Source organism: Schistocerca nitens, chromosome 2 (assembly GCF_023898315.1).
Source record: "Schistocerca nitens isolate TAMUIC-IGC-003100 chromosome 2, iqSchNite1.1, whole genome shotgun sequence".
Taxonomy (NCBI): domain Eukaryota; kingdom Metazoa; phylum Arthropoda; class Insecta; order Orthoptera; family Acrididae; genus Schistocerca; species Schistocerca nitens.
Genome location: NC_064615.1, coordinates 721,961,968 through 721,988,390, shown reverse-complemented (window position 1 = coordinate 721,988,390; position 26,423 = coordinate 721,961,968). Strand labels below are relative to the sequence as shown.

General features: G+C 44.3%; 1 protein-coding gene across 1 annotated transcript in view; it reads left to right on the top strand.

Moving 5' to 3' along the window:
- The window catches only part of LOC126236899 (cysteine-rich secretory protein 2-like), a 251,857-nt gene that overhangs the window by 93,588 nt on the left and 131,846 nt on the right, over positions 1–26,423 (top strand). The window contains exon 2 of the mRNA XM_049946542.1: positions 9,119–9,267. The gene's annotated coding sequence lies outside the window, so the exon portion shown is untranslated. The remainder of the gene's footprint in view (positions 1–9,118; positions 9,268–26,423) is intronic.

The window sequence follows — 26,423 nt, the reverse complement described above, 5'->3', positions numbered from 1 at the left end:
ACACTTTTTAGTCAGCAAATTTCAATTGTTTGTATCGATGGGCAAATGAAATAGAGCCCTGTATTTAGAAAAGTGTAGAACCAACTTTCGCTAGCAGGCTTTACGAGACAAAGAACACTTTGGGGAACCATGCGCCCTCAGCCGAAGAAAGTGGTCGGAAAGGGTACTAATAAGTATGTATCTAGTTTGATGAGGTTCTAGGTGAGTTAATAACGTTGTGGACACATGACACGGCAGCACTGTCATGTCCGTGTAGTGTTTCCCAAGCCATTCAGGATCGGTGTGTGTTGTTTAAGATACAGCTAGTCTGCGGGCTGCAGTAGGTGAACAGAAGGCTTACCACGATAGAACGAAACTGTGTTGTTAGCCAGCAAGAGCCGATGATGTATCAATGGCCCATTTGATACTAGGTAAACATCTCGCACATCCACCACCTGCCTGAACGGTTACGGTCTCGAGTGGCTTCAGACATACTGCTACCATAACGTCTGTGTCTACCAATGTGTACCACGACGGACCACTGTTCAAGAATGGTTCAAATGGCTCTGAGCACTATGGGACTCAACTTCTGAGGTCATCAGTCCCCTAGAACTTAGAACTACTTAAACCTAACTAAACTAAGGACGTCACACGCATCCATGCCCGAGGCAGGATTCGAACCTGCGACCGTAGCGGTCGTGCGGTTCCAGACTGTAGCGCCTAGAACCGCTCGGCCACTGTAGGCGGCAGTTTCCGCTTGCTTTATGGAGGCGTTTCTACTCCTATAATACTCAATCTCTGTGCCCTGAGATGTGCATCGAGCATAGGTGGCTTATGTATCCCTTTAAACAACTCTTCGGTACAGTTCACACTGGCTGCATTCTGCATCTGGGGGTGTCTGGTGTGCGGTGCTTTGTATACCGTGTCACATTCCCCTTTTCTTGTTCCGGTCACGAATGGTCCGCGGGGAGAACTATTGTTGAGAAGCCTCCGTGAAGGCTGGAATATCTCCGATCATACTTTCATCGTCTTTTCTTGAGACGTAAGTGGGACGAAGCAATATATTGGTTCAAATGGCTCTGAGCACTATGGGACTCAACATCTTAGGTCATAAGTCCCCTAGAACTTAGAACTACTTAAACCTAACTAACCTAAGGACATCACACACACCCATGCCCGAGGCAGGATTCGAACCTGCGACCGTAGCAGTCCCGCGGTTCCGGACTGCAGCGCCAGAACCGCTAGACCACCGCGGCCGGCTAAGCAATATATTGGTTTACTCTTCTAAAAAAGGTCGCTATGGTGAATTTAACTGTAAACCACACCGCGAAGCTGAACGCCTCTTGTAGCGCCTTCAACTAGAGTTGGCTCAGCACTTACGTGATAGTTTCGCTCTTATTCAATGACGCTGTAACGAAACCCGCAGCTCTTCTTTGGGTCTCCTCTATTTACTCTGTCAATCGGATTTGCTACACATCGCAGACTAAGAGCAATATTTTTGTCTTGGGTTAACTAGGGTAATGAAAGCTACTTTCTTGGTGGGTGGAGTACCGTTCCTGAGGATTATTTCAATGAATCCGGCATTTGCGTTGCCTGCGATTAGCTTTCGTGATCGTTCCACTTTAAATCACTTTGTAAACATACTCCTAGATATTTTATGGACGTGACTGCTTCCAGCGAGAGTTCAGAATCTTATAATCGTATAATAATGGGTCTTTCTGCTAATTTGTGCGCAATACCCAGCATTTATTTCTGTTGGAGGTCAAATACCAGTTCCTGTGCCAATCGTTAATTCTCTCCCAGTCTTCCTGCACTTCGCTACATTTTTCTAGCTCTGTGACGGACGCCCTGTACAATAAACACGATATACTCTAAGAAAAAACAACCACGCACCACGAAGGAGAATGGGACGGAAATCGGTCGATGTGATTTACATGTACGGACAATCAAGCTGGATGACAATGAAAAGGAGTGCTGCTGTGAAATGAAATACACCACTGGGCATTAAAATTGCTACACCAAGAAGAAATGCAGATGATAAACGGGTATTCATTGGACAAATATATTATACTAGAACTGACATGTGATTACATTTTCACGTAATTTGGGTGCATAGATCCTGAGAAACCAATACCCAGAACAACCATCTCTGGCCGTAATAACGGCCTTGATACGCCTGGGCATTGAGTCAAAAAGAGCTTGGATGGCGTGTACAGGTACAGCTGCCCATGCAGCTTCAACACGATACCACAGTTCATCAAGGGTAGTGACTGGCGTATTGTGACGAGCCAGTTGCTCGGCCACCATTGACCAGACGTTTTGTTCGTGAGAGATCTGGAGAATGTGCTGGCCAGGGCAGCTGTCGAGCATTTTCTGTATCCAGAAAGGCCCGTAGAGGACCTGCAACATGCGGTCTTGCACTATCCTGCTGAAATGTCGGGTTTCGCAGAGATCGAATGAAAGGTAGAGCCACGGGTCGTAACACATCTGAAATGTAACGTCCACTGTTCAAAGTGCCGTCAATGCGAACAAGAGGTGACCGAGACGTGTAACCAATGGCACCCCGTACCATTATGCCGGGTGATACGCCAGTATGGCGATGACGAATACACGCTTCCAATGTGCGATGTCGCCAAACACGGATGCGACCATGACGATGCTGTAAACAGAACCCAGGTTCGTCGTTGAGTACACCATCGCAGGCGCTCCTGTCTGTGATGCAGCGTCAAGGGTAACCGTAGCCACGGTCTCCGAGCTAATAGTCCATGCTGCTGCAAACGTCGTCGAACTCTTCGTGCAGATGGTTATTGTCTTGCAAACTTCCCCATCTGTTGACTCAGGGATCGAGACGTGGCTGCACGATCCGTTACAGCCATGCGGATAAGATGCCTGTCATCTCGACTGCTAGTGATACGAGGCCGTTGGGATCCAGCACGGCGTTTCGCATTACCCCCCTGAACCCACCGATTCCATATTATGCTAACAGTCATTGGATCTCGACCAACGCGAGCAGGAATGTCGCGATACGATAAACCGCAATCGCGATAGACTACAATCCGACCTTTATCAAAGTCGGAAACGTGATGTTACGCATTTCTCCTCCTTACACGAGGCATCACAACAACGTTTCACCAGGCAACGCCGGTCAACTGCTGTTTGTGTATGAGAAATCGGTTGGAAACTTTTCTCATGTCAGCACGTTGTAGGTGTCGCCACCGGCGCCAACCTTGTGTGAATGCTCTGAAAAGCTAATCATTTGTATATCACAGCATCTTCTTCCTGTCGATTAAATTTCGCGTCTGTAGCACGTCATCTCCGTGGTGTAGCAATTTTAATGGCCAGTAGTGTAGTATCCAGACCAGCACTCCTGGTTGACGGGCTGTACGGCGGGCAACAATCAGGTGGTATTTCAGCGCGGCCAAGGGAGTCTCAAGATACGTCTTCGGTCTGGGATCTTATTGACCGGGATACGCCCGCCCGTACACGTCGAGAGTTTCTACTGCTTGTCTTCGTGCTTGCCAAACTCCGCCTTAGCAATCAAGGTCTCCGGATCTCTCCCAAATCTAAAACATTTGGAACATTATTAGCTGGGTCTTCCAACCATCTCGGGATTTTGGCGATCTAACGCGCCAGTTGGACAGAATTTGTCACGATGTCCCTCAGGAGGACAGCCAATAGCACTGCCAACCTACGTAAAGCCGAATAACTGCTTGCGTAAGGGCCAGAGATGGATCAACGCGATATTGACTTACACAGTTTGCGAAGGTCTTTCTCCTGAATAAATCATCCAATTTTTCTGAAATTGCGAACGTTCTTTTGTGTGTACATGTGCATCACATCTGCTGGTTTCCGTTCCATTCGGATAGTTCTTTCATAGTGCCTCTAGTGGTTATGATGTTACCATCAGGAACAATTTTTGTTGGAGATAAAATGTTCGCTGACCATTCCCGCCGGCGCTAGGCTCATTTTATTAAATTCGCCGGTCCTAGGACGACTAGACTTCACCGCACTACCAGAGTCTATTAACCAGGTGTGCTGCATCTGCATATACTACCTGCCTCAGTAAACTGATATTTTTTCAGCAAGAAAATCGAAAGACTGAGAGTTTCTGAGCAGAGAAAGATAGTTTAGAAGCTCAGTGTAGCTTCCTTCACGCATAGGAGGCCAGTGGATTATAGGCAACACGCACTGCGAATACCACAGAGTGCCTCTGCCCTGCAGCCCCTCAGGGGAATAAACAGTTACAAAAACGCCTAGCGTTGTTGGGAAGCTTGAGCAGCCATTATGCTTCTAACAAAAGCTGTTCCTCACGACGTGACCTATCTACCCCAGATTCTTGTCGCACAACGTTTGTACACAAGAGGCGTTCCGAAAGTAAATTTCGACATTGTTCTTCACGCAGAAACTTTGTGAAAAACAAATACACTGTATCATCATGAACTTAACACCTTGCACTATTTCTCGATATAGATGCTACTCACATTGAGACATTTGATGTACCATGAAATTCGTTTGAAGAAACCGCTATGGTAAAACTCGGTCCGCTCCTGCGAAACAAGGAATTATTCGCTGTCTGCTTCAACTTAGTATTGGTTTGGAAGTGGTGTCCCGAGAGTGCAGCTTTTGGGGTGCAGTGGCGTACCTATGTTTCATCGGCTATGATGATTCTGAACAGGAATTCATTTCTCTCTCGTGCTTACGGCATCAAGTGATCGAGGCTGATCCCCATGTTTGCACTTTCGTGATCCGGAGTCAGGTCTTTCGGCACCCAACTTGCAGACACTTTTCGGTAACCCAACATGAGCATGTGATGCGCTTGAGCACGGCCAATACGTAGGATGGACGCCAAGTCCGCCACGTTGATGCACCTGTCCGCCAACATCGTGTTCTGTGCTCTAGCAATGTTGTTCTCATTTGTGGATGAGGAGGGCTGCCCACTACGACCTACATCCTCCCACACTCTGCCCTCCTTCTCTTGACATGCTACACCAAGGACCAATCATTTGATGAACCATGTCCTCTTCGCCATGCACGGTCTATCGGCGTAGTGGATGGTGGACGCACCAGTCCCATGTGCCCATTCATACCGGGTAAGAGCACGCTCTTCCATTGGCGACCGCGCTATCAGTACACGCCCATCTGTCCTTCTGCAAGGGTGATTTGTACTCGAACAATCTGGGGCACGCTGGTCTGCTGCTACTCTTCCTTCTTCGGCACTATGGGAATGCAGCATTCATTTTCCAGACCTCTTTCAGGATCTCGTTGTATCCGCTGTTTCGTATATATACACATATGAAAGGTAATTGTCCTATAAAAATCCCTTGGGATACGCCCGAAGCTACTTTTACGGAACACAATTCAACCTGGGCGCTATTATCCACTTTCTGGGTCTCGCGGCTGAATTCTGCAACGGCGACGGGGCGTTCTGGTGGCAGCTAACTGCTTCACTGACCGTCAGGAACTGCTTACCTCCTTTCTGCTGCCGGTTATATTGTTCTTCCGTAGTTCGATTTTGCCTCGCAGCCGGTTGGCGCGAAGGAAAGAGAGTGGAGGGGGAAGGGTTATAGAATTTAGACGCGAGTGCAATTTTCAGTGTGGTTTCTATAATAAAAAACTGCTGACATTAGGAAACACTAGTCTTAAATAGTATTATGTTGAAAAATGAAGATCATATATCGAATATGTCAGTGTTTTTTGTACGGTGCCACATGAAGGAAACGCGCAGTGCGAATTAGAATTTTGAGCAGTCTCCCGTGTAAGTGAGACAGTTCACCAAGAAAAAGAATACGTTTTGGGCGACAGTCGTTTTGAAGAAATAGAATCTCTAGTGCAATTAAGTAGCTTAGAGTATTTTGCATATACAGTGCCCACTTTCATGGTCAGCGTTTGTTAAAAAAAAAAAAAAAGTTCAAATGTGTGTGAAATATTATGGGACTTAACTGCTAAGGTCATCAGTCCCTAAGCTTACACACTACTTAACCTAAATTATCCTAAGAACAAACACACACACTCATGCCCGAGGGAGGACTCGAACCTCCGCCGGGACCAGCCGCACAGGTCAGCGTTTGTGTCGATGGTGACATACACTGAGCTGACAAAAGTCATGGGAGACCTTCTAAAATCGTATCGGACCTCCTTTTGCCCGGCGTAAGTCGTTGGAAGTCCACTGTAGAAATCTTGAGCCATGCTGTCTCTAGAACCACCCATAATTGCGAAAGTGTTGCCGGTGCAGTATTTTGTGCAAGAACTAATCTCTCGATTGTGTCTCATATATGTTCGATGGTGTTCGCTTTGGACGATGTGGATGGCCAAACCATTCTCCCGAACTGTTCAGAATGTTCTTCAAACCAATCGTGAACTATTTGGTCCCAGTGACATGGCGTACCGCCAATCACAAAAATTCCGTCGTTGTTTGGGAACGTTACGTCCATGAATGGCTGCAAATAGTCTCCAAGAAGCCGAACATCCAGAGAACCCAGTCCATTACATGCAGTCTCAGCCCATAACATTATGGAGTCACCATCAGCGCTCACAGTGGCTTCTGATAAATTGAGTCCATGGTTTCGAGGGGTCTGCAGTACACTCGAACCCTACCATCAGCTTTTGCCATCAGAAATCGCGACTCATCAGATCAGGCCACGGTTATCCAGTCGTCTAGGGTCTAACTGATATGATCATGAGCTCAGGAGAGGCGCTGCAAGTGATGTCCTGCTGTTAGCAAAGGCACTCGTGTAGGTCGTCTTCTGCTATAACCAATTAACGCCAAATTTTGCCATACTGTCCTAGCGGATACGTTCATCTACGCCTCACATTGAGTTCTGCTGTTATTTCAAGTAGTGTCTCTTAGGACGGACAACTCTACACAAACATCGCTGCTCTCGATCGTTAAGTTAAAGACGTTGGCCACTGCGTTGTCCGTGGTGAGAGGTAAAGCCTGAAATTTGGTATTCTCGCACATTCTTGACACTGTGAATCTCGGAATATTGATTTCTCCAACGATTTCCGAAGTGGGATATCCCACTCTTCTAGCTCCATCTACCATTCTGCGTTCAAATTCTGCTAATTCCCGTGTGGGGCCATAATCAGGTCGGAAACCTTTTCACATGAATCATCTGAGTCCAAGTGACAGCTCCGCCAATGCACAGCCGTTTTATGCCTCGTGTCCGCGATACTACCGCCATCTGTATACCTGTATACCGCTATCCCATGACCATTGTCAACTCAGTGTATGTTTTCTGGTATGTAAGCCGTGATCTTAAAGAACACCTTTCTTACAACTGTTGCTTTTCTTGCTGCGGGAGAATTAACCACTTGCTGGTCTTCTTTGTTCGCTGCTATAAAAAAAGTAAGTAGTTCGAAGGTTTTGCTCATACAGAGCAGAGACAGATTCGAAACGTATGTTTCGGCTCTCTGTACCAGACATGTGGAAATTCTCTTTCATGTAGTAAGCAGCAGAGTGAACGTTAATCGTTCTATCTTCTGGTGGCGTCATCCAACGCAGGGTACGAAACGAACATTACGTTCAAGAGTTCGTACCGCCTATTCAGATTACTAGTGCTGTGCGAATGCGATTTGGAACTGTGTGCAGCAGTCGTCTGCGTTTCTTTCAGTTGCTATAAACATTTTTTTGCAGGCAACTGCTATTTGTGGAGGAATTGCGTGTCTGCTCCCGTGATCTAGTTACGAACCCCGACGGCGGTCGCAGTAAACTTTAACGGGTCGTTGCCAGGACACCAGTTACTGCCCTTTCGAGCTGAGCACGCACTTGACGTAAGAATAAATCAACCGCGGGCGCAGGTCAATAGGCGAAAACCTCAGGGGAGGTTCGAGGAGTCCTTGTAAACGTGATTCATTCGGTGACTACGCCTATTCTCTGTCATTTCGGAAAACAATCCCCTCATGCGACAATGATGCACACAAATAAACGCCCTCCTATGCGAAACAATGAAGAACAGGTAAAAACTGTTGAAAAACACAGATGTTTTAAAAACAATGGTTATACTGATTTATTTGTTCGTTGTCAAGTTCCACTATGCTTCAGGGTAGTATATTCTCTCTTTATCTGCAGTTGAATTAATTGAACACAGTATGTAGGACAGTATGTAGGTTTAACAACGTTTACACATTTCACTACCACCTAAGATTATGCAAAATCTTTAATTCACCTTATCCGTTCTTATTTATTAATGAATAATCCTCCAGGAATATTCTTGTCTTTAACGACTGAATCTCTGTACCCGTGAATTAAGTTCTTACCCCCTGCTTTTTCTTCCAGTTGGTACCCAGTCCATTAAACATTTTGAAAACTTTTCTTCCTCTATCCTTTTGTCCTGTCCATACCACTGATGTTTCTAATGGATGAAATGAATAATTGAATTCTGAGCATTCATTCTGTCCTTGAGAGCTTAGGTTCTCGTTTCTCGTGTACTAGGTGTCGTTGCCTAGTATCTCCAGGACACCATCTTCGACGCTAGTAATTCTGAATTTAGTTTTTATTTGACTATCAAAACTTCTGAACAATCAACTTTTCCGAATGAATTCTTGATCTAATTTCTTAGTCTAGTTTCCCATTATCTATTATTTTCGGCCTTAGGTATTTATATTCCAATATTATTGGTAAGTAATATCTGTAGCATCTGTCGTTTTCCTTCTACGAATGAGGGTTTTCTTCTGTTGGGAACAAATATTTGTTTCTTCCCTCTGCGTCACTATTCACTGACTGCTAATAGTCAATTAATAATTATTTTTCCTTTTTGTAAATTATTTAATAGTTATTTTCTGAAACCTTAGGGACATGTTTGGAGAGAGCGTTAGAGGATAGGATAGTTCAGCAATATTTCGTTTTGCAGAGACAAATAAGCTACAAAACTGGGACGTTGACCAAGGGTAAGTTACAGCTCCGGATTTAAATTGGAACAGCTTTTCCGCTCTAAACAGCGACACCGGTCCCTGTCAAACTGTCCTCATTGTCAACGAGCTTGTGTTTTTTACACTCTTTTTCTCATTTCGTCTCGTGAACACCTTGTTATAACCAGCCCACCTACATCCCACATCCACAGATTGCAGCAAAATAGATCTAATGAGCATACGAAGTTGACCAGCCGGCGTATACTTATTGTGACGTGCCTGCTGTGTGCAGGGTTCCGCAGTCGCTTGTGGCGAGGACGGACAGAGGTCTAGCTGAGGAGGCGGCCAGCTAGCTGCCAGCTGCCCGCTGCTACGCACGGCGTCTCAGCTGCGCGCCTCTGCGACGCGACTGGAAGGCAAACGGCTTCTGCTGTCGACTCGGTGAGCAAGTGCATTATATTGCAAACGAAATATATGTAGCTTTATGTCGACGCTAGCTTGAAGTGTGTTAAAAAATTATGCCACAAGTAGGCCACTTGTTAGAGGAAAAAAATGAGACAAATACGGCATGTAAATTTAGGTTCCATAGCCAGGTTAATTCCTTTTATATAAAATGGAACGGGATCCTTAGAAATAACCACTTAAATAAAGTGATATTTCTTAAACGTCAGAGACTCTCCCGCGTTGAAGTCTATCAATAGAAGTAAATGAAAATGTTTCATGTGAAACAATGAAATTTCTTAAGGCTAAAGAATGCACCAAAGACTTTAAAGAAAACAGTGTGATGTTCGTGAAACGTCACTTTTTTTTGATGTTTGACTTTTTTCAGGTAGAAAACGTTTCGCAAACGCGTATGATGCTGAGTACATAGAGGGTGTTTTCCCTAAGAGTGGTTCTCTGGCGTTTCAGCAGATATTTGCAGTTACAGTTTTACAGTGTCAGTCCAAACAAATGCTGCTCGTCGCGTCTTTCATACGACGCCCAGTGTCAGAAAGCGTCGGGTTAGTTTCTCATTAAGGAAAAAAAAATTTTTTTAATAGCGGATTTCGCGTGCCTGTTCCATAAGAGCGGCCCCAAATTACTGCGATATTCGTTTTGTATGTATGTATTAATGGCTACATTAAAACGAGGAATAATGATTACTTCAGCAGTGACTGAGCAGCACTTCTGCATGACACCAGAGCACTCTTCAGTCGCTGCTGGAGCACTGGTCTTTTTCTCCGTGTTTTAATGTCGCCATTAATAATTACTGATAAAACAAATTTCAGACTGAACTAATTTGGGACGACTCTGTCAAATAGGCGCGCAAAATCCGCTTTAAAAATCATTTTGTTCGTCGACAATGGCCGTCGCATGAAAGACATAATGAGCAGTATTTCTTTCGAGTGACTCTAGTTACAGATTGCGAAAACGAAACACCTCCCGAAACTCCAGAAAAAATGGCTGACCACTGTTAGGAGGGACACCTCGCATTATATGTATACATACATGTTTCGTATGTTTCCTATCCTCTCTTTTCCGGGGATCCTCAGCAACACTCGAAGCTTTTGATATCACTATATCGCTATTATGTAAAACAACGGAATTATATATATATATATATATATATATATATATATATATATATATATTTCCATTGTTTTATATGGCTGTGACAGTGTGTTGCTGAGGATGCCCGGAAAAACAGAGGATAGGAATGAAACGAAACCATTTCCGAAAACCACATTCAACGACTACACAGAGCACCTAAGACATTGGGACTATTGGATCTCTGCTGGTCACAATAGTAGCTCGTAGACAAGGAAGCAGGAGACAGACTTGGGTAGCTGCGCACACTACAGAATATCAATAGATATTGCTATAATTAAATAATCAAACACATTTACTTATCTTTTGAGAAGCAGTCATGTAGAACAATTAGGTCCATTTTCAATCTCTGAATAAAAAGTCTTTTGTCGGCTCAACAGCAAACTATCGCTGTAGCCATGCTGACATTCGCTGTAGAGGGCTTTTCACGGCCAGCGCACGAGTAGTGCCTTACGATAGCACCACGAGAATCATAGCATATTGCCACCTCTGTCTTAGAACCACTGCCTTTTTTCTGTGGTAGCATTTGGAGGGCGCGGTTTATGGAGTCCTATTAGAATCACGCGAAGACTTGACAGGCTTAATATTCCAGGTGAGGAGATGTTAGCAGTACACCCGATAAGGGCGTCAGCAGATGTTATGCAGGACTCACATGTCCCGCAAGTACTTGCTATACTTAATAACAAAATGCACACAGCTGAGGTGCTACAACATAGTCACCAAATCGGGATGTCTTTATGGGACTGAAACACTCATTTTAAACTGAGAGAGAGACATTGAATACAAAAGAGAGAACGATACATAATTACGAACAATTAGGTCCAAATTATACTGACGATGGAATATACAGACAATCAGCAATTAAAGAGAATGAAAGGTTTACCGACATTTATTCCGAAGTGAAAAAACGAAGGCTAAAATGCTACGGGTATACTAAAGAAATGGAACCAAGCAGATTGAATAGAATGATGGAGAATTCTTCGAGTCGCAGTACAAGTTAACATGTAACAGTAAAATGGTTCGGTATGGTAAAAGAAGATGAGATGAAAACAGCAATAACACAACTTGTTACACCTCACAGAAAAAAAAAACTTAGGAAATAAATTCAAGACTGGAAAGAAACACTCATTAAAACTGGAAGAACTCACTCTAATAAGCGGGAAACAACTCATTTTGATGGAACGGAAGTAACGCGGCCACAAAGGAAATCTCAAATCAAGCTCTGGAACTGTCATTTGACGTTCATTGAGTGGCCCATTAGAGCCGAAACATGAATAACAGTAACAACAAATCTGCTTTCTTTCCTCTCAGTGGCCGGCCGGGGTGACCGAGCGGTTGTAGGCGCTACAGTCTGGAAGCGCGCGACCGCTACGGTCGCAGGTTCGAATCTTGCCTCGGGCATGGATGTGTGTGATGTCCTTAGGTTAGTTAGGTTTGGGTAGTTCTAAGTTCTAGGGGACTGATGACCTCAGAAGTTAAGTCCCATAGTGCTCAGAGCCATTTTAACCATTTTTTTTTCTCTCAGTGAGATATAAATAAATGAGCTTAATTCCTGTTTTCTATTTGTTGTTATGCAGAAAGTAATTAACGTTTTCTTGTATTTTATGTTTGTATTCACGCCTACGACGCACGTTTGTAATGCCTTGCAGCGGCACTGGGTGATTTACGAACTTGATTTCCTATTCTCAATTTACTCCAGCACACACAGTTTACAATATCTCGAAATTATCCGTCTGAAACATCGTGTATACCGATAAATGATATTCAAATAAATCAGGAGATTTAATAAATACATTGGTTTTTCAGGTATAACTGTTGATGACGTGGCTGCATAATTCGTTGCACTACAGCTTCGTTACTTCGCATGGCTGAGATAACGAAAACTGTCACCATGTGCTGAATCAAGGTCTGTCAGGGAAGCGGGACAGGAGGCGGCCGGCTAGGTGATTATGCACAAGAAACTATAAGGGGCGATGAGAAAGTTTCCTATGATAGGCCGGGAATCGGTGTACGAACCAAGAAAATATCGCCGTGAGCAACCTGAGTTGGCGCTGCCCCTTTGGTAAAACACCGTGTGCCGTCCGTAACTGCGTGCTGCCCATCCTCGTACGACAGGAATTGCCTACCCTTCAAGGTCATTTTTTTCATTTTATTTTGTTTTTTATTATTTTTTTTTATGAACGACCGAAGGTGTAACAATCACATGGGGAGAGATCAGGACCATAGGGCGAGTGCTCGAGCGTCTCCCACTTGAATTGGCGTATCTTCTGCGTTACGACATTTGCGATACGACATGCGTTATCATTAAACCGCACGGAACTTGGCGCACCATTTCACAACAGTGGTTTTCAACAGACATGCTATCCCATATATATTCGTTATTCTGCGATGGCTGTCTAACGGTGTTTGTCCTATGGATGCCAAGAAAAAAATAACAGCACTTTGGTCCTGTTACGACGCATTTCACAATAACGTTGCCATACTTAGCGTTTCCGCATTTACTAGACTCACATCAAAAAGAAACGAATGCCTACATGTCGGTGCTTATATACCCGCATCGGAGTCGCGCTACGTTGCCTGTACGCTGTAGCAAAACCCTCAAACGAAAACTTTTTGAGCGCTTCTTATACGTCAGGAATACTGACTCGCAAGAATCGCGATCTGGGCCTCGAGGAACGTGAAGTTACCACACCTTGAAGCCCCGACGGCGCAGCCAGAGCTTCTGTCTTTCCGCTGTTTCATCGGTTCTCGCTGGAGCTACAGTCTTGGTAAATTTTTTGAATGACGCTGCCGCCATTTAACTGAAATAACAATAGTGCGACGGATACCTGTTTTTTGCTTAGCAGTCTCATGTAACGGCTGTGCTATATGGTTCAGAAATGAGAGTCTGCAATATACACTCCTGGAAATGGAAAAAAGAACACATTGACACCGGTGTGTCAGACCCACCATACTTGCTCCGGACACTGCGAGAGGGCTGTACAAGCAATGATCACACGCACGGCACAGCGGACACACCAGGAACCGCGGTGTTGGCCGTCGAATGGCGCTAGCTGCGCAGCATTTGTGCACCGCCGCCGTTAGTGTCAGCCAGTTTGCCGTGGCATACGGAGCTCCATCGCAGTCTTTAACACTGGTAGCATGCCGCGACAGCGTGGACGTGAACCGTATGTGCAGTTGACGGACTTTGAGCGAGGGCGTATAGTGGGCATGCGGGAGGCCGGGTGGACGTACCGCCGAATTGCTCAACACGTGGGGCGTGAGGTCTCCACAGTACATCGATGTTGTCGCCAGTGATCGGCGGAAGGTGCACGTGCCCGTCGACCTGGGACCGGACCGCAGCGACGCACGGATGCACGCCAAGACCGTAGGATCCTACGCAGTGCCGTAGGGGACCGCACCGCCACTTCCCAGCAAATTAGGGACACTGTTGCTCCTGGGGTATCGGCGAGGACCATTCGCAACCGTCTCCATGAAGCTGGGCTACGGTCCCGCACACCGTTAGGCCGTCTTCCGCTCACGCCCCAACATCGTGCAGCCCGCCTCCAGTGGTGTCGCGACAGGCGTGAATGGAGGGACGAATGGAGATGTGTCGTCTTCAGCGATGAGAGTCGCTTCTGCCTTGGTGCCAATGATGGTCGTATGCGTGTTTGGCGCCGTGTAGGTGAGCGACACAATCAGGACTGCATACGACCGAGGCACACAGGGCCAACACCCGGCATCATGGTGTGGGGAGCGATCTCCTACACTGGCCGTACACCACTGGTGATCGTCGAGGGGACACTGAATAGTGCACGGTACATCCAAACCGTCATCGAACCCATCGTTCTACCATTCCTAGACCGGCAAGGGAACTTGCTGTTCCAACAGGACAATGCACGTCCGCATGTATCCCGTGCCACCCAACGTGCTCTAGAAGGTGTAAGTCAACTACCCTGGCCAGCAAGATCTCCGGATCTGTCCCCCATTGAGCATGTTTGGGACTGGATGAAGCGTCGTCTCACGCGGTCTGCACGTCCAGCACGAACGCTGGTCCAACTGAGGCGCCAGGTGGAAATGGCATGGCAAGCCGTTCCACAGGACTACATCCAGCATCTCTACGATCGTCTCCATGGGAGAATAGCAGCCTGCATTGCTGCGAAAGGTGGATATACACTGTACTAGTGCCGACATTGTGCATGCTCTGTTGCCTGTGTCTATGTGCCTGTGGTTCTGTCAGTGTGATCATGTGATGTATCTGACCCCAGGAATGTGTCAATAAAGTTTCCCCTTCCTGGGACAATGAATTCACGGTGTTCTTCTTTCAATTTCCAGGAGTGTATTTAGGCGTTTTAGAGATATTCTTCTCTTTTAATAAAGATAGATCTGGCCTCCATGACCAGATATGCTTTTTCGACAAGGTCTTATATTTCATACCAGTCTGAAGTTTTTTCTCATGTACCTAAGGTTTTGTACTTGAAAACGGCCTAAGGCCGAAATCTGGATTGTATGACATTAGCCGGCCGAAGTGGCCGTGCGGTTAAAGGCGCTGCAGTCTGGAACCGCAAGACCGCTACGGTCGCAGGTTCGAATGCTGCCTCGGGCATGGATGTTTGTGATGTCCTTAGGTTAGTTAGGTTTAACTAGTTCTAAGTTCTAGGGGACTAATGACCTCAGCAGTTGAGTCCCATAGTGCTCAGAGCATTTGAACCATTTTGTATGACAATAAAATGAAAATTATTACAGTGAAATGGCGGGAGAGTCATTAAAAAATGATTGCCATACGATCAAGCTTTCACAGCGGTTCTGTTATGCAAAACGTGGTAGAAAACAATATGCTTTCAAAACAGTGACGGGTCAGACCTGCATGAATACTGTCCATTTAGCCATGCAGTCTACTCGCCACATGCAGGTGTATTCTGCGCCGGTCTGTACTCTGAAACGAGTCGTCTAGTTGCCGCTGCTGACAATGTCTTTTCTGAGCTGCGGGTGTCCCAGCTGTGCTCAAGTCCGAATTCCACTGGTAGCTGAAGCGGTGCCTTCCAGCTGGAAGGTGTAATTTCCGCCTCCTTCCATCTATTGTCCACATTAAACAATTCCAAGTAATTAGTAAGCAGTTTAATGTAGATTTGTGAGGTGCGAAGATTACAATAAACTTTCAAGTTTACTTAGCTTGTCATGGTCAGATGGCTCCAGCTCTTCTTGTCTAGGAGTCTGATTCTTGAAGCTAAAAATCTGACATCAGGTCATAGCGGTTGGTTTGAACTAAATAAATTGACAGATTGTTGTTGCAGAATTTCTTATGTAAATATCTTTTCCACTGATTTCCTCATATTTTAGTATATCATACAGTAATTTGGTTTTCGCTCTAACAAAGACGAATTCACATTGTTCGCATCTTTTATACTAAAATATGTCAGATAACTTCAGTGGCAAGCTTACGACTCTCTCACTCTGCGGAAATAACAATATTCCAAAGGGTTTACAATTTTTCTTAACAAACGAATTCCTACTAGTTTTCGTTACATTATTAATTTCTATTTTTATTTCAGAAATGAATCCAGAGATAAACATAGTAAACAGTACAAGACTATGTAATTAATAATAGAAATTTTAAGTGTGCAAATACTTCGTGATTTCAAATCTTTCTAAAAAAAAATTTTTTTAATTGTACATTCAGAACTAGTACCTATCGATCATGTTCTGGCGTAACCACAAGCGCCGGAACGCAAGACCAGAGAAGGCAGTGAGGAAACGTCGGCCAATGATGCGCAGAATTGGACCGCGCCGCACCAGGAGCGCCCCCTGCAAGAAGTGAATAGAAGCACCAATCCTGGCAGCCTCGCCCGCTCAGATCGGCTCAGTATACGAACATCAGTGGAACGTAGTTGCGGAGATTGCTGCAAGAACAGCTAGTTGTGATCTCTATCAGTTACTTGTCTGAACTTTGTCTATAGCAAAAACTATTACTGTTTGCATGTCACTTTCGACACCGATGTAACTCGAAAGTTAAGTATTGTCATGCTGCTTTATGGAAATAAAACTACTGATGTTATTTGTTTGAATTGTTATATAGCATTCCGGGAACGGTGCATCCTTCAGGTACCCTAAAAGCGACGAGTGGGCAAGATCCAACTGATTATAACACTGAAACTAAAATATTTTATAAAGTAATTCCTTTTCACAAATTTTAGCTTGAAATATAACATACTGTGTATAAAATTATATGAAAGTTTTCAGAAAAGCAACTGAGATAATACTGCCCTGCTCAAAATTCGAAAAACAGTACTGGTATCGACAACTACTGTTGAGGAAAAGTAATGATAGAGGAGGATGTCCCGTTACAAAGGCCACCTGCCGACTGACTTCAGGCCGACTACTTGGGGTCCACGGTTCACACCTGGGCCCGACTATCTGTCCTGTATGGGCATGCTCTGTTGTTGCCTATTCGCCTAATGTGGGCACACACCACCGCTGCTGGCCGCTACCACTGCCACCCGTGCTGGAATCGACGCATTCTCTTGCATCCTGCATTCAGCAGTGCGCCAGCGCCAACCCATGCGGTTGCCTTCCTCAGAGGCCGTGACAGGTGCGTGCCGCTGGGCTGGGGCACCTCTGCACCGCCCGAGCGCTGACAGTGGGACACTGCCCTGATACGACTCTCACCAGTGCTGGCGTCTGACCCTGGCTGCTAGCTGCGACAGCGAAACAGCTTTAATAAAGGACTAAATGATTTTCACTTTAACTTGATATGCCAGTGGCCCCCCATTTGATTTCTTCTAGGCAAGACGCTGTAACAGAATGAGAGATGGCGAGAGGAATGACATCCTGACAACTAGAGGAACGGTTCTTCCACCCACCGAAGAGGTCAAAACATTGCGCACCTTTACAAATTGTTGCATGTGGTCACTAAAGTGTAGGAAGTGCAGTTCATTGGTATAATCCTGCTGCTTCAAACTTTTAACAAAAAGTTGTGACATTATCTTCTTGTCGTTTGATCGGAAGATTTCCCATTTGAATACTGTTCATAAATCAAGGCTGACACTCACGTATCATTATGACCTGACGATTTTTTTCACACGGTGAGCCGCAGACGTATATTTGTAAAAGGGCAGTTTGAGCTTTTTCGCCACGGTTGCTTTTCACAAGTATTCAGTTTATTATAACTTACACGATTAGCCAATTTCGACCTTAAAGGCCATTTTCAAGCGCCGTACGTGTCGACGTGATTATCCTGTTAATAAATTGCGATATAGCGGATCTGAGAGCGAGCGCATTTCGTGCAAGCGTCAGAATTAAATCCAAAAAGCTTATTGTGTACAGTAATAGTCACTTTTCCTGTAATACGATGTTACAGGTTTCGTTGTCGAACCGGTTGCTAATCTTCATCAGTTAGCAAATTTGGCAGTTTAAAGTCATGAAACATCAAAAGAATAAGAACGACACAAATGACGTGGACTTTCCGAAAACTTGTAATCCGAAGACTTTTCGCAGACGTTTACAGACGTCTCAGCAACTGTGCAGCTTAGTCCCGTTACAAAGACAGAAGATAAATAAAATGGTAACTGAGTTTCCTGCCAAATTTTTGGGCTGCTTATGCAGTTATGGGTTGAATGATTGGAGGCACAGACCAGTAAATCAATTAATTAAAGAATTGATGCATTTAATCTGCCTATTTACACATTGAAGTAATTTTTCCGGTCAACTGAAACTTTCCTAAGTATAGGACTATCGAATGGTGGAAGTAGAGCAATGTTCATGATCACCAACTGTATAATTAATAAAATACACAAGAGGGCTTAAATATACGGGCCCTTAATTTCATATTCAAGCCAACAACAGCGCATAGGGAGGCTCATCCCTCTCGCGTTCAGAGAACTGTGGCCACGCAGGACCACCAACCCGAACGTTGGGAGGGAAGAACTGTCCTCTGCAGAAAGCTATAGCAACCATCCGCATTTCTGCTCCCTGTCGAATTCGCTACACTAACCTCTCTCAATCCGATGAAGCACTTTTCTGTGCGACGTCTGAGGAAACAAAACTACGTATAGGTGCTCTGTTAATCTCAGTTGATTGCAGTTCTTGCTAGACATCACGTCTTGACTAGCAGAAGGCGGTAGTTGTCGATTTTTTGCGATACTTGTGTTGGTTTGGAAAGCAACCATGTACTCTTACGTTTAAATTTTATCAAGATACTCGCGGTACAATGCTTGTGGCAAATCCGACCGTGATTAAGATGCAAATATGCAGTTTTTATCGCAAGAAATCAGCGTTGTAATTACATCAATGTTAGGACGGTACGCTTTGATGTTCTGTCGCTGCCTGCGTGCTTTCATTAGTGAATACACATGGATCATGATCTTCGTTCGTGATTCTAAATTCTGAAGATTCATATCTGCGTTCCTGATCAATACTCTCTTTTTTGAGACTGGACAAGTTTTCATTATTTTTCATTTGTTTTTGCGTCTTTTCATGTACATTTGGCTTTACGCACAGCAACCCTGCAGAATTCCGTATAGCCTAAATTTGTGATCTGCCATATTTTCGCTTTTTGTAACGAGATTGCTTCGCATATCATTGCTTTATCAAGACTGTAACTGATTTAATTACAGTTGTCTGTCTGTTACTTGCCTGTAGGGACATCCTCCTCTAGCATTACTTTCCTCAACAGTAGTTGTCGATACCAGTAGTATTTTTCAAATTCTGGACAGATTAGCATTATCTCAGTTGCTTTTCTGAAAACTTTCATGTAATTTTATACACCGTATGGTATAGTTCAAGCTAAAATTTATGAGAAGGAATTAATTTATAAACTACTTTAGTCACGATGCTATAATCGGTAAGTACTGGTTCTCAATGTACAGTTCAAATAATTTTTCTAGAAACATTTGAAAATACGAATTACTGAACACTTAAAATTTCTGTCATTAATTACGCAATCCTGTACTGTTTATTATATTTATTTGTGGATTAATTTATGAAATAATAATCGAAATTAATAACGTAACTTAAGCTAATAGAAATTCCTTTGTTAAGGAAAGTTATAAACCCTTTGGAATATTGTTATTTTCTGCGGAGTGTGGGAGTCGTAAGCATGCCTCTGATGTGGTCGGACGTATTTTTGCGCGAACAATGTAATTTCGACTTTGTTAATGTGAAAATCAAAATACTGTATGATATACTGAAATATGAGGAAATATATTTACGTAAAAAATTCTGCAGCAACAATCTTCCAATTTATTTAGTTCAAACCAACCATGAGGACCTGATGTGACTTTTTTCAGTTTGAAGAATCAAACCCCTAGACAAGAAGAACTGGGGCTATCTCGACATGACAAAATAAGTAAACTAGAAAGTTTATTGCAATCTTCGCTCTTCTCAAATCTTCAGAAAAGACATCGTGTGATGTGGACTATAGAAGGAAGTAGCAAGGAGGGGAGTGAGATTACACCCTGTTCCGTTAATTAGAGCAGTTATTTCAACAATCGAATTGCCTGCTGTAAGAGAAGATGTTCAATGTCTCCACAGTCCAGAGATCAGAAGATTCGCGGGTGAGATCATCTGATGACAGAGGAAATGGTGAGAGGTGTAACTCCTCGCTTCTCTCAATACACCAACACATATCGTCTTCAAAGTAAATCAATAACTTCTTTGCATTTTCGAAATAAGGTCTCAGAGGGCATCCGAAACCTAACCGTGGACATCAAATAATTCATTTTAGAGATGCAGAATTGGAACACATATTATCACTGGTATTTTACAGTGGCATATCATACATCCATTAGCAAATTAGTTATTACACTTTCGAAGATTGCAGTATATTATCAAAGCCGAATTTACGTATATGTAACAAATTTGCGAGTTTTGCGTTGTGAAGGTATCACGCATTGTATAACGCAATATGAACAACGTACAAACGATCACATAACTTACTAAATTAATCAGAACGAGTGTCGACTGTTGATACAGTGAGGGAGTAATAGATTAACTGTTCAAACAGCAGCAATCGCAGTGACTGCCATGTTAGTAATTACCCACGTTCAAATAATACTTCGTTCAGACGAGCCGGTTCATTGCCGCGTATTGACTCGCCGGAGAGGGTAGAGAGGGCAGAGTAAACTGGCAACAGTACCATAATTTGGAAACATGACATGCATTTTCATCTCTGCTTGCACATTTGACGATTTTAAACAATCATGATTGAATATTCACTTTTTAGTAGTTTCTAAAATAACACAGTTAAGAAATGACTGAGTTAAATGCAAAACGGTAAAAGGTGTGCTTTTTTAGAATTTCATTTTCAATACTAGATGAGATTTCTTAATGTTGCTCCATCGACACGTAAATATTGATAAACGATGTTTGGTTCAGGAAACAGAGAGGCACAACTATATTTTTTCGGAGATAACACTAAACCTCTTCTAGTTTCGATGTATACAGGTCTAAAATATATTTGTCTACGCCGACTAGAAAATTTGAGGTAAATCTAGCGATCCTCATTTCCGCTGTCGCAGCTATTACGATAAGAGAGAGGAAGAGAAACTCATTCGTCTTGTGATTCCATCTAGTTTATCAACATGAAAACCGATGGTACAGAATTGTTTTTCTGTTCAGAGATTAGATATTTTGTATGCAAGCTTTTAGACTTAGGATGAAAGTCAGAAATAAATCGTAGCATTACAGTGTTCTTCAAATGTTCAAATGTGTGTGAATTCCTGACTGTTGAGGTCACTGGTCCCTAGACTTACACACAGCTTAAACTAACTTATGCTAAGAACAAGACACACACCCATGCCCGAGGGAGCACTCGAACCTCCGGCGGGAGGGAGTGTTCTTCCGTGTATCCACTGTAAACTCCGTAGATTGTGTTTCATGAAGCAGTTCTCTTAGAATTTCATTTTCAGTACTAGGTGAGACTTCTTAATGGTACTCCACCGATACACAATTATTGAAAAACTATATTTGGTTCACTGAACAGTTAGGTTTCACTAATCACAAGTGGTTATCACATACGACACAACAGTTTTGTTCTGGTACTACATGTTACTGGAGTGAATGCTCGCAGAAGTCACTATGCCATAGCCTATCTGCATAGATTGTAAGTATTGGTTAAAAGCAGTCTTGATTACAATTTTAGTTTTCTATTTTTCAACGACGCGTTTGGCCTTATTTAGGCATCTTCAGGTTATCTTTTCTAAATGGACGCGAGAGACACCAAGATCTGCATAACGTGTTCCCGTTCACAGGAGCTCCTGTGAAATAAAGCGAAACGCGTCGTTGAAAAATAAAAAACTAAAATTTCAATCAAGACTGTTTTTAACCAATACTGTTAAGCACTGGTTTGCTGTATACCACATATGGATTGGGAAAATTTCTATAGTTTATATGTGTAAGAAAGAAAAAAATTGTTTGTACGTTGTGAAGTAAATCACTTATAAAATCAATAAAAAGGAAGACAGTTTATACGCGGTCCAGTCACATTGATGTGACCACCTGTCGAAAGCCTGAATAACCACCTTTTGCGGTGCGAACTTGCAGAAAGAGAGATAGTGAGCTTCCGGAAGGTACCGACTGGGTTGTGGAGCCATGCCGACTCCAGCGCAGTGGCCAGCTACGCTGTGTGGAGCAGAAGCAGCTCGGTAGTGGTGGTCCCACACATTCTCGATTAGGTTTAAATCCTGCGACTTTGGTGGCCGTGGGAGTACGGCAAACTCATCCGCGCGCTCTTCGAACCACGCACGTAAACTGCGAGCTCTGTCGGACGTTGCTTGTCCTGCCTCGTACCGAGGAAAAAACAAACAGCATGTAGGAGTGGACATGACCCCAACGATAGATGCATACTCGTATTGATCCATTGTGCCTTACAGAATAACGAGATCTCCCAGGGAATAACATGAAAATGTTTCCCAGACCATAATGCTTTCTCCTCTGCCCCGGACACTTGCAAACGATTGTTGTGAGGGTCATACACGTCAACTGCCATCTTTCCGACGGGACATAAAAAGTGATTCATCTGAAAATACCACCAGTCGACACTGAGAGGACCTCTAGTTGCGGTACTGGCGTGCAAATTCCAGCCTTCGTCGCCGATAAATAGCAGTCAGTATGGGTGGATGAACCATGTGCCTGTTGCTGAGATCAATAGGCAGCAATGTTCGCTGAATGTTCGTAGAAGAAGTACAGTTGGAAGCCCGTTGGTAATCTGTGGGGTCAGCTGCTCAATAGTTCCACATCTATTCGCCTGCATACGTCTCGGCAGCGGTCGTCCACCCCTGTCATGTACGGCTCGTGGTGAGTCACAGTTGTCTCGGCGCCGCTTTTGGATAGCGCCATTTTGCTATGCACTATATACACTACCGGCACTAAAATTGCTACACCAAGAGGAAATGCAGATGACAAACGGATATTCATTGGACAAATATATTATACTAGAACTGACATGTGATTACATTTTCACGCAATTTGGGTGCATAGATCCTCAGAAATCAGTACCCAGAACAACCACCTCTGGCCGTAATAATGGCCTTGATACGCCTGAGCATTGAGTCAAACAGAGCTCGGATGGCGTGAACAGGTACAGCTGCCCATGCAGCTTCAACACGATACCACAGTTCATCAAGAGTAGTGACTGGCGTATTGTGACGAGCCAGTTGCTAGGCCATCATTTACCAGACTTTTCAATTGTGAGAGATCTGGAGAATGTGCTGGCCAGGGCAGCAGTCGAACATTTTCTGTATCCAGAAGGGCCCTACAGGACCTGCAACATGCGGTCGTGCATTATCCTGCTGAAATGTAGAGTTTCGCAGGAATCGAATAAAGGGTAGAGCCACGGGTCGTAACACATCTGAAATGTAACATCCACTGTTCAAAGTGCCGTCAATGTGAACAAGAGGTGACCACGACGTGTAACCAATGGCACCCCATACCATCACGCCGGGTGATACGCCAGTATGGCGATGACGAATACACGCTTCCAATGTGCGTTCACCGAGATGTCGCCAAACAAAGATGCGACCATCATGATGCTGTAAACAAAAGCTGGATTCATCCGAAAAAATGACGTTTTGCCATTCGTGCACCCAGGTTCGTCGTTGAGTACACCATCGTAGGCGCTCCTGTCTGTGATGCAGCGTCAAGGGTAACCGCAGCCATGGTCTCCGAGCTGATAGTCCATGATGCTGCAAACGTCGTCGAACTCTTCGTGCAGATGGTTGTTGTCTTGCAAACGTCTCCGTCTGTTGACTCAGGGATCGAGACGTGACTGCACAATCCGTTACAGTCATGCGGATAAGATGCCTGTCATCTCGACTGCTAGTGATACGAGGCCGTTGGGAGCCAGCACGGCGTTCCGTATTACCCTCCTGAACCCACCGATTCCATATTCTACTAACAGTCATTTTATCTCGACCAACGCGAGCAGCAATGTCGCAATACGATAAACCGCAATCGCGATAGGCTACAATCCGACCTTTATCAAAGTCGGAAACGTGATGGTACGCATTTCTCCACCTTACACGAGGCATCACAACAACGTTTCACCAGGCAACGCCGGTCAACTGCTGTTTGTGTGTGAGAAATCGGTTGGAAACTTTCCTCATGTCAGCTCGTTGTAGGTGTCGCCACCGGCGCCAACCTTGTGTGAATGCTCTGAAAAGCTAGTCATTTGAAAATCACAGCATCTTCTTCCTGTCGGTCAAATTTCACGTCTGTAGCACGTCATCTTCGTGGTGTAGCAATTTTAATGGCCAGTAGAGTATTTTAACCATGGCGGCACGCGTATAGTTTATAGACTTAGCAGTTTCGGAAATGATTTCCTACTTGGCTTGAAACCCAATGATCATGCCCTTTTGGACGTTAGATAAAAGCTTCGTTTCCACATTACGACAACAATTGCACTGTTTTCAGCGTCCACGTGACACGCTTTATATACCCTCTACTGCTAGTGCTGCCACCTGCCGTCTGTGAGAGATTATTGTTCGTCGACGTCGAAAACAGGCTGTGGTTACATTAATGTCACTGAAATGCTTTCTGTACTAAATTCTACGAAATTCCGTTTCTCTGTGGCGAACACACAAGTATGGGCTTTCCAGTAACTCATGGCAAAGGGGAAAATAAGCAACATGCATTGATTTAGGGAAAACTTGGGAATCGTTCGAAAGGTCCTACAATGTTTTATGTTGTACAATTTGATCTCTCTTCCGAGTGACATTCCTGACCTACTTCTCAAATTTCCACATCTTACGGTTTTCTTATTAACTTCAACAGCGTTTGGCGTTAGTGTCTAGCACGGACGTGTGTAGGTCGTATCACCTTAATGAGATCAGTTACGTGAAAAGCGACCAGTCCTCTGTCTTAGCTGGAAGATTTCCAAGGCGTGGTATTCTTTATCCGAACACTTTACGTCACGTCGCTGCCATAAAGTCACTGAAATAATTAAACTCAGTCTTCATCTGTATGTGTAATACCTGCCTCCGACAGGTCTAGCTGAGAATTACTTTGTAAGTAGGCCGTTGGTACCAACAACGAACGGCTGACTGATCTCATATTTGGGGCTACTCTCAGTTGTCCCGCTTACGGGTTCGAACGGAGACACTGATTTCCTTGTAATTCAGTTGAGTTTTTGTAAGCTGAAGAGTAGAAGAGAGTCCTACATTGCGACTCACCAATTGGATCATGTGCAAGTCGTTTACTAATGCCTTTCTACTATGTTTCTCTTCTTTGTGTATTGATATGTTTCATGCACGTAATTCATACTTGGAGTGGACAAAAATATGAAAACATCACAAACACAACACATTACAGCGCCTAGTACGGTGCTGGAGGCCGTCGGCTTTCAAAACAGCTTCCAGTCGTCTTCAATATATACACGATCTGTACGGTTTTCAAGAGAATCGTATACCATTCTTCGCCGGCCTGAGTGGCCGAGCGGTTCTAGGCGCTACAGTCTGGAACCGCGCGACCGCTACGGTCGCAGGTTCGAATCCTGCCTCGGGCATGGAGGTGTGTGATGTCCTTAGGTTAGTTAGGTTTAAGTAGTTCTAAGTTCTAGGGGACTGATGACCACAGCAGTTAAGTCCCATAGTGCTCAGAGCCATTTGACCCATTTTTATACCATTCTTCCTGCAAAATAGTGTAAAATTCAAATAACGATGTTAAGGTGGATAGCGACCATGCATACATCTCTCCAAAGTAGAGAACAAAGGCTAAACAGTCCTGAGATACGGTAACGGCGGTGGCCAGGGGAAATGCGACTATTGACCCTTGTGCACACAGAACTTGTCCTGCACAATGCGAGGTGAGTGAACAAAGGCACTGCCGTCTCTCAACACAGCATCACTATTGAGGTACAAACATGGCACCATGGGATGGACCTGATCAGCCGGAACGGTCACGTAGTCGTTAGCAGTAATGCGACCTTGCAGAGTAACCGTTGAGGGCATGGGATACCAATATAGGGCTGGCCAAATCATCACCGAACCGCCGCTAATGTTTCACTCTCGGGAACTATCTCGATCAGAAGATGGAAACAGTGTGAAACAAGACTCAACCGACCATATGAAATTCTTCCATTGCTCCATAGTCAGGTTTTATGGCTTCGACACCACGTTTACCTCTTACGGGCCATTGCATCGCCGATATGTGATTTTGGAATTCCAGTTCGCCCTACCATATTCCAGTTCGCCCTACCATTCCCTGCTAATGGAGCTCCCTTAGTGTTGTTGTGGTTCCGACAGGGTTCAGGAGAGCACATTCAGTTCTGAAGTGACTTTTGCAGCTATAGTCCTCTTATCTTTCGTCACAGCCGTCTTCAATGACTGTACGTCACAATTACTCACCGCGTACTTCCGTCCACGCTGTGGTTTAGCAGGTGATGTTTCTCCGCTTTCCCTGTGTGTGTTATAAATCTTCCATACTCTCTTGAAACACCAAACTGTTTGGCTACCATTGTTACGGAATCTCTCTCCATACGAGCATCAAAGATTTCCCCATACTCGAATTCACTGACTCGTGGTCAAATAAAACAGCGCAAC